We start from the raw sequence: 9,232 nt of genomic DNA, 5'->3' as shown, positions 1-9,232 counted from the left end.
TTCTAGGTAAAGACAATGTCCCTATTTCCTCAATCAGAGTGCATTCTAGGTAAAGACAATGTCCCTATTTCCTCAACCAGAGTGCGTTCTAGGCAAAGAAAACATCCCTATTTCCTCAACCAGAGTGCATTCTAGGCAAAGACAATGTCCCTATTTCCTTAACCAGAGTGCATTCTAGGCAAAGACAATGTCCCCATTTCCTTAACCAGAGTGCGCTCTAGGCAAAGACAACGTCCCTATTTCCTCAACCAGAGTGCGTTCTAGGCAAAGAAAACGTCCCTATTTCCTCAACCAGAGTGCATTCTAGGCAAAGACAATGTCCCTATTTCCTTAACCAGAGTGCATTCTAGGCAAAGACAATGTCCCCATTTCCTTAACCAGAGTGCGTTCTAGGCAAAGACAACGTCCCTATTTCCTCAATCATAGTGCATTCTAGGTAAAGACAAGTCCCTATATCAGAGTGCATTCTATTCCAGGAACTAGTAGACTGCTTGTAAATCGTACTACTCATTAGCATGTTTCTGAATGAATAATTTGTTCGAAATGTATCCACTGCCATGGTTAGTATTAATATAATGTGTATATATTTTTCTGAGAGTACAAACTAAGACTGCTTTTATGTGAAATAGCTATTTATTTTTTATTTGTTTTAGAAAAATAAAATTACTTAATTCAGAATTCATGCTTTTAGTCTATACACCACATCATTTGCATAATTAATGGTTATGAGTAGCCATCATGATCTTGATGAACCCTGTGGTGTTGCAGTGAAACCTCAGAAGTTTTACAGCAAGTCTCAGAAGTCCACTCTGGGTGAGTCTATATTGCATTAGAGAACATTTCTGGATTCCCCTGAATAATTTTCTTGGCGAGGCGTGATAATGTGGAAGTAGTTACCCTGGTTAGCCTGAGAATGACCACAGTCAGCTGGTGTAAAGCGATAATATGATAAATGAGATTGCCACACCGATATTTACTATATGGGGGTAGCCATCTTGACCACTGATTGAAACTAAATATAAAAGGACAAGTTGAGAAACAGTTGCCTACAAATCATGGAGAAAATAAATGTTCACATCCAAATGATTCGTTGGGGTAACATTAAACCACAGTCCCTCTAGATAGAGGGACTGCGATTAAACCAACCGCGAATAAAATTCGACTTCTGTGGCGGACGATATGTTGCGGTTATGGCAATATAATGAAATATAGTATGCAAAATTATCTGCTACGCAACCAGCACCATTCACCACAGAAGAACTACTTCATGAAAACTTTATTAACTGAATTTATTCACTAACTGAAAACCCGCTGGCAATCCGGAGACTTGCAACTCGATATAACACAAATTGTAAGAATGACACAGAACTGGCAGTATGCCCTTGATATACATCAATAAACTTTTGACCGTGTAAGAAAATTAGTGGGAAAGCATCTAATTGGATAAATATAAAAATTGAAACAAAAGAGCACACTGCGGTGGTTTCTACCACGTTCGCATTCATGTCGTCGTCGTCTCACTTCAGAATCCGTATTTTGCAACAATGTACAAGTCAGAATACAGTATTATTACTTGTATAAAACGTAATGAATAAAGCGATTAACAAGTATTGCATGTTTCAATTACAATGCTCCACAGATAAATGATTCAGAAAATACTCAGACATACTTGGGCGCCCACGATGTAATGAGTCAAATTGATACATTATCTATGATTAGAAATTATTGTCCCATATAAGGGTTATCAAAATTGTAATGTTCATAACACGTATACAAAGTACAGTCTGGCTCAGGTTGTTATTACAACAGACTTTTGGCAAAATCCTTTATCTTGCCACGTGCATCAATTTTTCCCGGACCCATATGCATACAAGTTGTCATAGTCGGGGCGTCGTCAGTGTGTGGGTAGGGAATGCTATGGTCATACAGTGTCTGATATAAATAATGGATGTAGTGGTATTTGTATCAAAGTCAGGTATGTTGTTAACTGCTCCATCAGAGTCAGAAATAGGTAGAAGTGTGTTTTCAGTATTTGTCACATTAGAATGCATGTTGTATGTGATTTGTGGCCAATATGCAGTATTTGCCAGGAACTCTGGACCATTCCACCACTTTTTGCTGCACTTCAGCTCTTTCGTTGATATTCCTCTAGTCAGTAGGTCAGCCGGATTCTGCTTTGTCGGCACGTATCTGTAACTCTGGTTAAACTAATTTATCTCCTTGGTTCTGTTTCGAATGAAAACAGGTTGTGGTTTGTCACTTGTGATCCATGACAGCCATCACTCCATAATGTACACGAATCAATGTTCAGTTTTGGCTTCAAATGGTTGTAAACAAATTTGCATAGTCTTGTACCAATCAAGCATGCTAAAAGTTCAAGTCGAGGCAAGGTGATCGCTGTGGTGGGTGATACACGGTTCTTAGAAGCAACTATACCAGTGTTTCCATACATCTGATATATCACAGCTCCATATGCAGATTTCCTGTCATCGGCAAATGACTGAAATGAGTGTAGTTGATAGGTTTGCTTGTTTGCATGCATGCATGGAGTTCCCACCAAAATAACTTCTATTTATAGTAATGTCAGTCAGGTGATGCAGCTCACTCGCAATACCTTTCCACTTAGTAAGGCAAGTATCATCAAGAGATATATCCCATTCAATTTTGGATCGCCAAATAGATTGAATAAACAATTTTGCCTGAATGTGAACTGGTGACGGCAAACCAATGGGGTCATGAATGCTGGCTGTGGCACTTACAACATATCTCTTTGTAAGTAATTGATTCACAGGTGGCATATCTACGTGTTTATATGAAAGTACATCAGTCTCAGTATTCCATCTCATTCAAAGCATTCCCACTTCTACATCTTCAGAATGTTTGTTGTCGTTGGTGGCAATCTCTCTTAGTGTGTTGTCATTGGTTGACCAACTTCTCAAATTGAAACCACCTGACGTCATCTCATTTGCATGTGTATAGTAATCAATAGACTCATTGGTGTTGTTTACACCAGCAATGACATCGTCAACATAAATATTGTTTTGTAAATCCCTGGAAATGACCGAAGTGTTGTAAGTATCCAAATGAGCTCTTACAACAGCATTAAGAATAAGGGGGAGGGTGTCGCCCCCAAAAGAACAGATTTAAACTGATGTGTATCGAATTCACTCTCTGTATCGCTTTAATCTGAGAGCCACAACAACTTGGTGAATTTCCTCTCCTCAGGTTCTAGTTTCACCTGTAAGGAAGGCTTTTTCTATGTCGCTAGTGATAGCAAAGGGTTTGAACGAAATTTAATCAATATTGATGTCAAGTCATTCAACATGGGAGGGCCTTTATCTAGGCAGTCGTTTAGACTGGGTGATTTAGCTGACTTTCTACAACTACAATCACACACAACAGGGTGTTAGCCAGCTACCAGTCCACCCACCAAACGGACTGACAACTTTGATTTTGGACTGGCAACTTTTCCCCATTTTTTGTTTTTTTTCTATTGTTCTTTGATAATTTTACCAAAATATATTGAAAACCCATCTACATTTTCATGAAGTTGAATTGTTTTGGACTGGCAGTTGCAAATTCCTGGCTAATAGCCTGACACACAATGCGAATTGGTGGAGCTCTGTTTAGCCACTTGATCGTGTGGTAGGAACGAATTAGTCTAACATACACAGTAAGTATGTCACTAGGTAAGGGACGACGTCAAAAGTTCGATGTCGGATAAAAAAACTTATTTCCTTTAGTTTGGGGGTGGGGGGTTTTGACCTCAAAAAGTTTCCATCCTACAAAAACGATTTTATTTTTTAATGAAGTTAAAATAATCTTGGAGTATTTGTAGTTCGTTTTTTTCTATCCAATCATGGACAGAAATAACCGAAAAAGGAAAAAACACAGAAAAATGGTTTGTTTCGAGTGTAAATCTGTGCGTCAATTTAGGTGCATTTGTAAAATCTTTTTATACCCACCCGACAACCAACTGCTATGCAATACTACTGTTCGATTATCATTTTGTATTTAATGGTGAATGTAGTCTGACGCCATGACCAATATATTTATCAATTAAGTTTCAGTGGGGGGTAGGGGGTTTGGAAAAAAACTAAAGGAATTAAGTTTTTTATCCGACATCGATCTTTTGACGTCGTTCCTAAGCGTCGTACTATGTTGCGTGTGCGGTTCAGAGTGACCTCATAGTTGACAGGTAGTGCATCATGTTCTTGTTTCCATGGCAACTTAGCTACATAATGACCACCACCAAGTCGTAAGTGTGTGGTTTTGTATGTTTCATAGTCAATGTGTTTGTCATGTCTGTCAACATTCTTCAGCTGATATGCCAATAGTTTCTAAGTCCCAATATGAGGCTATAGCATTCTCCGCATACCGAGTATCAGTGATTACATGCAAAACTTGAGCATTTGAGTTAGGTTGGCCATTGTTTTTAGGCCCAGACAAAATATACCCAAAAATAGAATTCACAGCTACTGGTCCAGACCCTCGAATGACACGGTCTCCGACCATCTCCCAAAAATATTCTAAGCCAATTAGAATATCTATATCGTAATACCCCCTTGAGATATGCGAATCGTTGAATGTCTCCAAGTGTTTCATCGCCATGAATTGTAGACTTGTATGTGTCATAGAATGTGATCCATTCCAATACATTGCCCGAAATGTTGGTAATTCAATTTTCGGCAAATTCACAGTTCTGTGCGTACTCGATATCAACGATATAACACAAGTTGTAAGAATAATGCAGAACTGGCAGTATGCCCTTGATATACAACAGAGCACACTGCGGTGGTTTCTATCACGTTCGCATTCATGGCGTCGTGTCTCTTCAAAATCCGTATTTTGCAACAATGTATAAGTCAGAATACAGTATTATTGAATACAGTATTAAACGTAATTAATAAAGCGATTAACAAATATTGCATGTTTCAATTTTAATGCTTTACAGATAAATGATTAAGAAATTACTCCGACAACTTCATTCATCGTTTTTGCGTAGACAATCCCTTTTATCATATACCTCGTATTGCCCGGCCTCGTAACGCTATGGGAATCCCGATGCGCGAGCCGTGCAATAATTTTCCATATCACGCCCGGGCCCCGTTTACCATAAACGCGTCTATTTCCTGGAACTACTTTCTGTTTATAAACAACGCGCGTAATTTGCGTCTGCGCTTCGATAATGGCTGACGATATTATTCTGTGGATGGAAAATATACCGAAAACACAAGTTGGACTCATTATTAACCTGACGAAAGCCGGCATTCCACCACAACCAATCATAAATATAACTGGTCACAAAAACGTGTCAAGTTTACAGCACTACGATACTCGCATTCAGCTAGCATCGGTGTCGCGGGATACACCCAGCGACACCGATGCCATCTCAACGGAAGATCGTCGGCGCATTTCAGATATTCTTGGTTACGCCAGAATCTGGAATATTGTAATAATAATATTCATATAAGGTATATGTAAACCAAACTGCTTCTTGTCAAGCAATTTTTTCTCGTTCACCGACTAAGGTTTTTAACAACTGTGAAATTAGCGTGTCTTTACCCGTCTTTACCTGTGGCTACAACATCAGCTCCAAGAAATCGTCCGTTGTCGGACAGTCAGTAAATGACCAACTTAGCTGGACTGTAGTGTCCATTCTTAAGAAAAAAAGTTTATAATGAGTTCGTGTTTATTACCGTTAAAATATTGTTATAAATTTATGTTCATTTGCTGTCTCATTAAAACGTAATTTGTGGATATATTTGGTGACATTAGTTTGTCTATAGATCCCTGTCATGCGGTACCGGTCTATTGCTTGAGAGATGTTGACGCGTTTGCGTCATTTAGAATCCATTGTATAAATCCGCACCAGTAAAAAGGCCCGTATCGAAACCCCGATGAAATCGAATAGGTTTTCTTTTGGGCCAGACGAGCGAAAAATAACATAACTAAAGACTTTTTTTTCATATAAGGTATATGATAAAACCTTTATGGACTGAATACGGCTTTTGCTGCCCTCGATCGTACGGCTTACGCGCCCTCGCAAGCTCGGGCGCTTCCGCCGCACGACCTCGGGTCGCAAAAGCCGTATCCAGTCCATAAAGAATAGTATATGAACACCTCATTACACGAAGAAAATAGAACACTTTCCCTGGTGTAATAGTATTTGAAAGCGAAAACGCCGTCCAACTTAAGTATGACAACCGTCCCCTACTGTTATATAGATTCACCCAGAGTGTGCGTGCGGTAGGTACATTACGCAGGTCGGGTCGGGTCACAATTTAGGTTGCAGATAATCCGATTTTTGCCATACAACATTATATTTTTACATGATGTTTATCCGAACATTTAATTATTTTGTATGTATGTTTTGGATTTTATGAATGAAGTGGCTATTCGCCCAGTTCATTTCCACTGTACGCTAGCTACTATGTGATCGTTTAATGTTCAAATATACCTATTCTTTTTGCTTTCAATCATCAATCAGGTCCTTCCAGAACGTACAAATGTGGTCTAGCTCCACGGTGCATCTGGCCGAGGCTCGATGTACATAGTGTACACCCAGACTGTCACTGACAGCATGGTATCGAATAAATGTAGTGCCCGAGGTACATGCACCGTCCATCAGAGCCAAAACGTCGATGTTGTAAATACGGGGTCGACCATTTCAAAATATAGGGGCGGACATAATGTGTGTAATTTTTGTTGTTGTAATTTCCCGCTTTTTTACACATAATTTTATTCATGCTGGTTATGTTTTGGTAAACACGTTTTCCCGAAATGTCCATGTCTTACTAGGTTTTCAAACGCCCAACCCCAACAAAAACACCCCCCCCGAAAAAAAACAACAAAAAAACACGTTGGGCCATTCCATAGCTGATTTTTTTGGGGGGGGGGGGTACTCAGCATGACATGAGACGTTTTTTTTACTCTTGTCACATTATAATTTTTCCAAATTCCAAAACTGAACGTTGCTATTTTAATGTGATTGTTACCAAACCTCAATAAACTCATTGCTTTTTCAAAACATTTGTTAATACTTTGCATGCTGGTGATTATCTGATGGAAAGTATGTTTCAAGTTCAAGATTCACAAACGAGCTATTATTTTAAAATTCAGAGCCCCAAAGGGGTAATTGAGTCATGCTGCATTAAATATATTAATAAAAGCTTCCACTCACTGGACTATTGAAAAGATGCAAAGAATTTAAAATTTACAAACAGCCAATACAATGTTGTCAGGTCAACAAAAACAATCAATGTGTAACGAATAAATGTAAATGTAAATCCATTTTAGTGATCAACTCGAGATTCAAAGTACCTGATGAGAACATTATTGTTTTTTATGACATCCATGACACATAACATCCAAGAATCATCGATGTATACTCTCAATTGCTAAAATAGCATATTGTGTAATATTTATTAAGATATTCTGATGAATACAACATTATACAAATGTACACCCCAACGAATAAATCTTAAAACAGAAATTGTGGCACTCAATCATGGCAAACTTCAGTTCACGCTTGTAGAGCTGAATGAGGGGGAGCAAGGGGGCAGCTGGTACAGTTTTACGGGCTTTCTACAATTTACAAGGAAAAAAGACGTTTTTAAAGTTTACAGTGAAAATTGAATGTTTACAGTTTACAAAGAAAACAAAGGTTATTTTACATTTTACGGAAAAAAGAAAAAAGATTAAAAAAGAAAACCTAGAAAATTCTTGTACATACTAAAAAAATGACACGTTTTTAAAGTGTACGAAAAAATATTTGATTGATTACGTTGTACGCCTAGCCTGTGATTACAGAATTACGGAATTTATTTTTTCAATTTACGTTGTACGAACAAAAAAATATTGCAATTACGTTGAACGAAAATACCCCCCCCCCCCACCCGAATGCATGTATGAACACAAATGTACAAGTTGAAAGAGTTCAAGAGCAGTGATTGAATTCTATCAAGTTTTATTATGGACGCCTTTTTACTTTCATGGTTGTTTTGATAAACTTAATTTCAACGGTTCGGCTGCTATGTGACGTCACAACTGGTCTAAGGTCAGTTTTTACTGCCTTTGTTCGCAGTAGGGCCAGGTAAGTTTGGAAGACTGGAAAATCTACGAATAATAGGCTAGTTAATCGATCTGAAGGACTGTGAGTGGGCCTTATGTGCGGATCAGTTTGCGCATGCGAGTTTCCACGGTAATATACTGAAGTCATGGAGACATCCAATCAGTGCTGAAACCGACAGAAGTTTCTGTGATTTATTGGGATCGTTTCGACAGAGTTAAATGATAATCCCGGGGCATTCAAGCGATTCTGGACCTTTCACGGAAAGCGCCGATACGGCTCCTTCACGCCAGTGTGTTCACGGGTCCACTTTTTTGTGTTTGGCATCGTTTCCAACAGTTATTTATCAAATTTGCAAAACTGTTGACTTGGGGAAATGGTTTTTATAAAATATACAAGTAAATAAAGATCAAAATTATGAGTTACATGTAATTTATTTTCGCTGAAAAGACATTTTGGTTGTTTTGTATGGAGTTAAATGAAAAATATTGAGGAAAAGGTTATTGGGTTTTATTTTCACTGAAATACCCTTTCAGCAAAAAATAGCGAAAATAAATTTCAAATGAAAATAAAGTACTTTACGTGTTTGAAAAAGACAACCGTCGCTTCCGTGTTCTAATCAGAAATGGAATCAGTGAGGATCGATCGAATTCTCAAAAGCTGTTTCTTTCTGTTCAAATTGGTAATTTTTTTTGAGAGAGTTACGACATTCTTAATATTTCCGACTGTCGTCTACAGTATATATAATACATTGCATAATACAAATGTAGAGTAATATTTGTCGTTACTTTTACAATTATTTGTCGAACTTTTTCTATGAAGGCCAAATGCCAGCCTGAGTGTTACCAGTGTTCGTATGTGAACATTTTGTAGTTTTTATGGACGTTTTACGTTTCCAAATGTTTTGCGAAACTAAGGTACATTTGTATTAAACCTGTGTGAATACACAGGTTTAATTAAAACGGTGAGAGAAATAACCTATTTTGTCAACAACAAAAAGTAACAATCTACTACTGGTATGAAAAGCTTAATTGAGTATTTCTACTAACCTGGGTGGTATGAGTGTACTGCTAACTAAGTTAGGTAGGTGTCATATATACGCATGCGCTATTTATCTATGACTTGACTCTCGCGGCAGTGGTTGAATTGTTGTCTGACTGT

The sequence above is a fragment of the Saccoglossus kowalevskii genome, chromosome 9 (genome assembly GCF_978046115.1).
Source record: "Saccoglossus kowalevskii chromosome 9, keSacKowa6.1, whole genome shotgun sequence".
In the NCBI taxonomy this organism is placed as follows: domain Eukaryota; kingdom Metazoa; phylum Hemichordata; class Enteropneusta; family Harrimaniidae; genus Saccoglossus; species Saccoglossus kowalevskii.
This window is presented reverse-complemented; position numbering follows the sequence as displayed.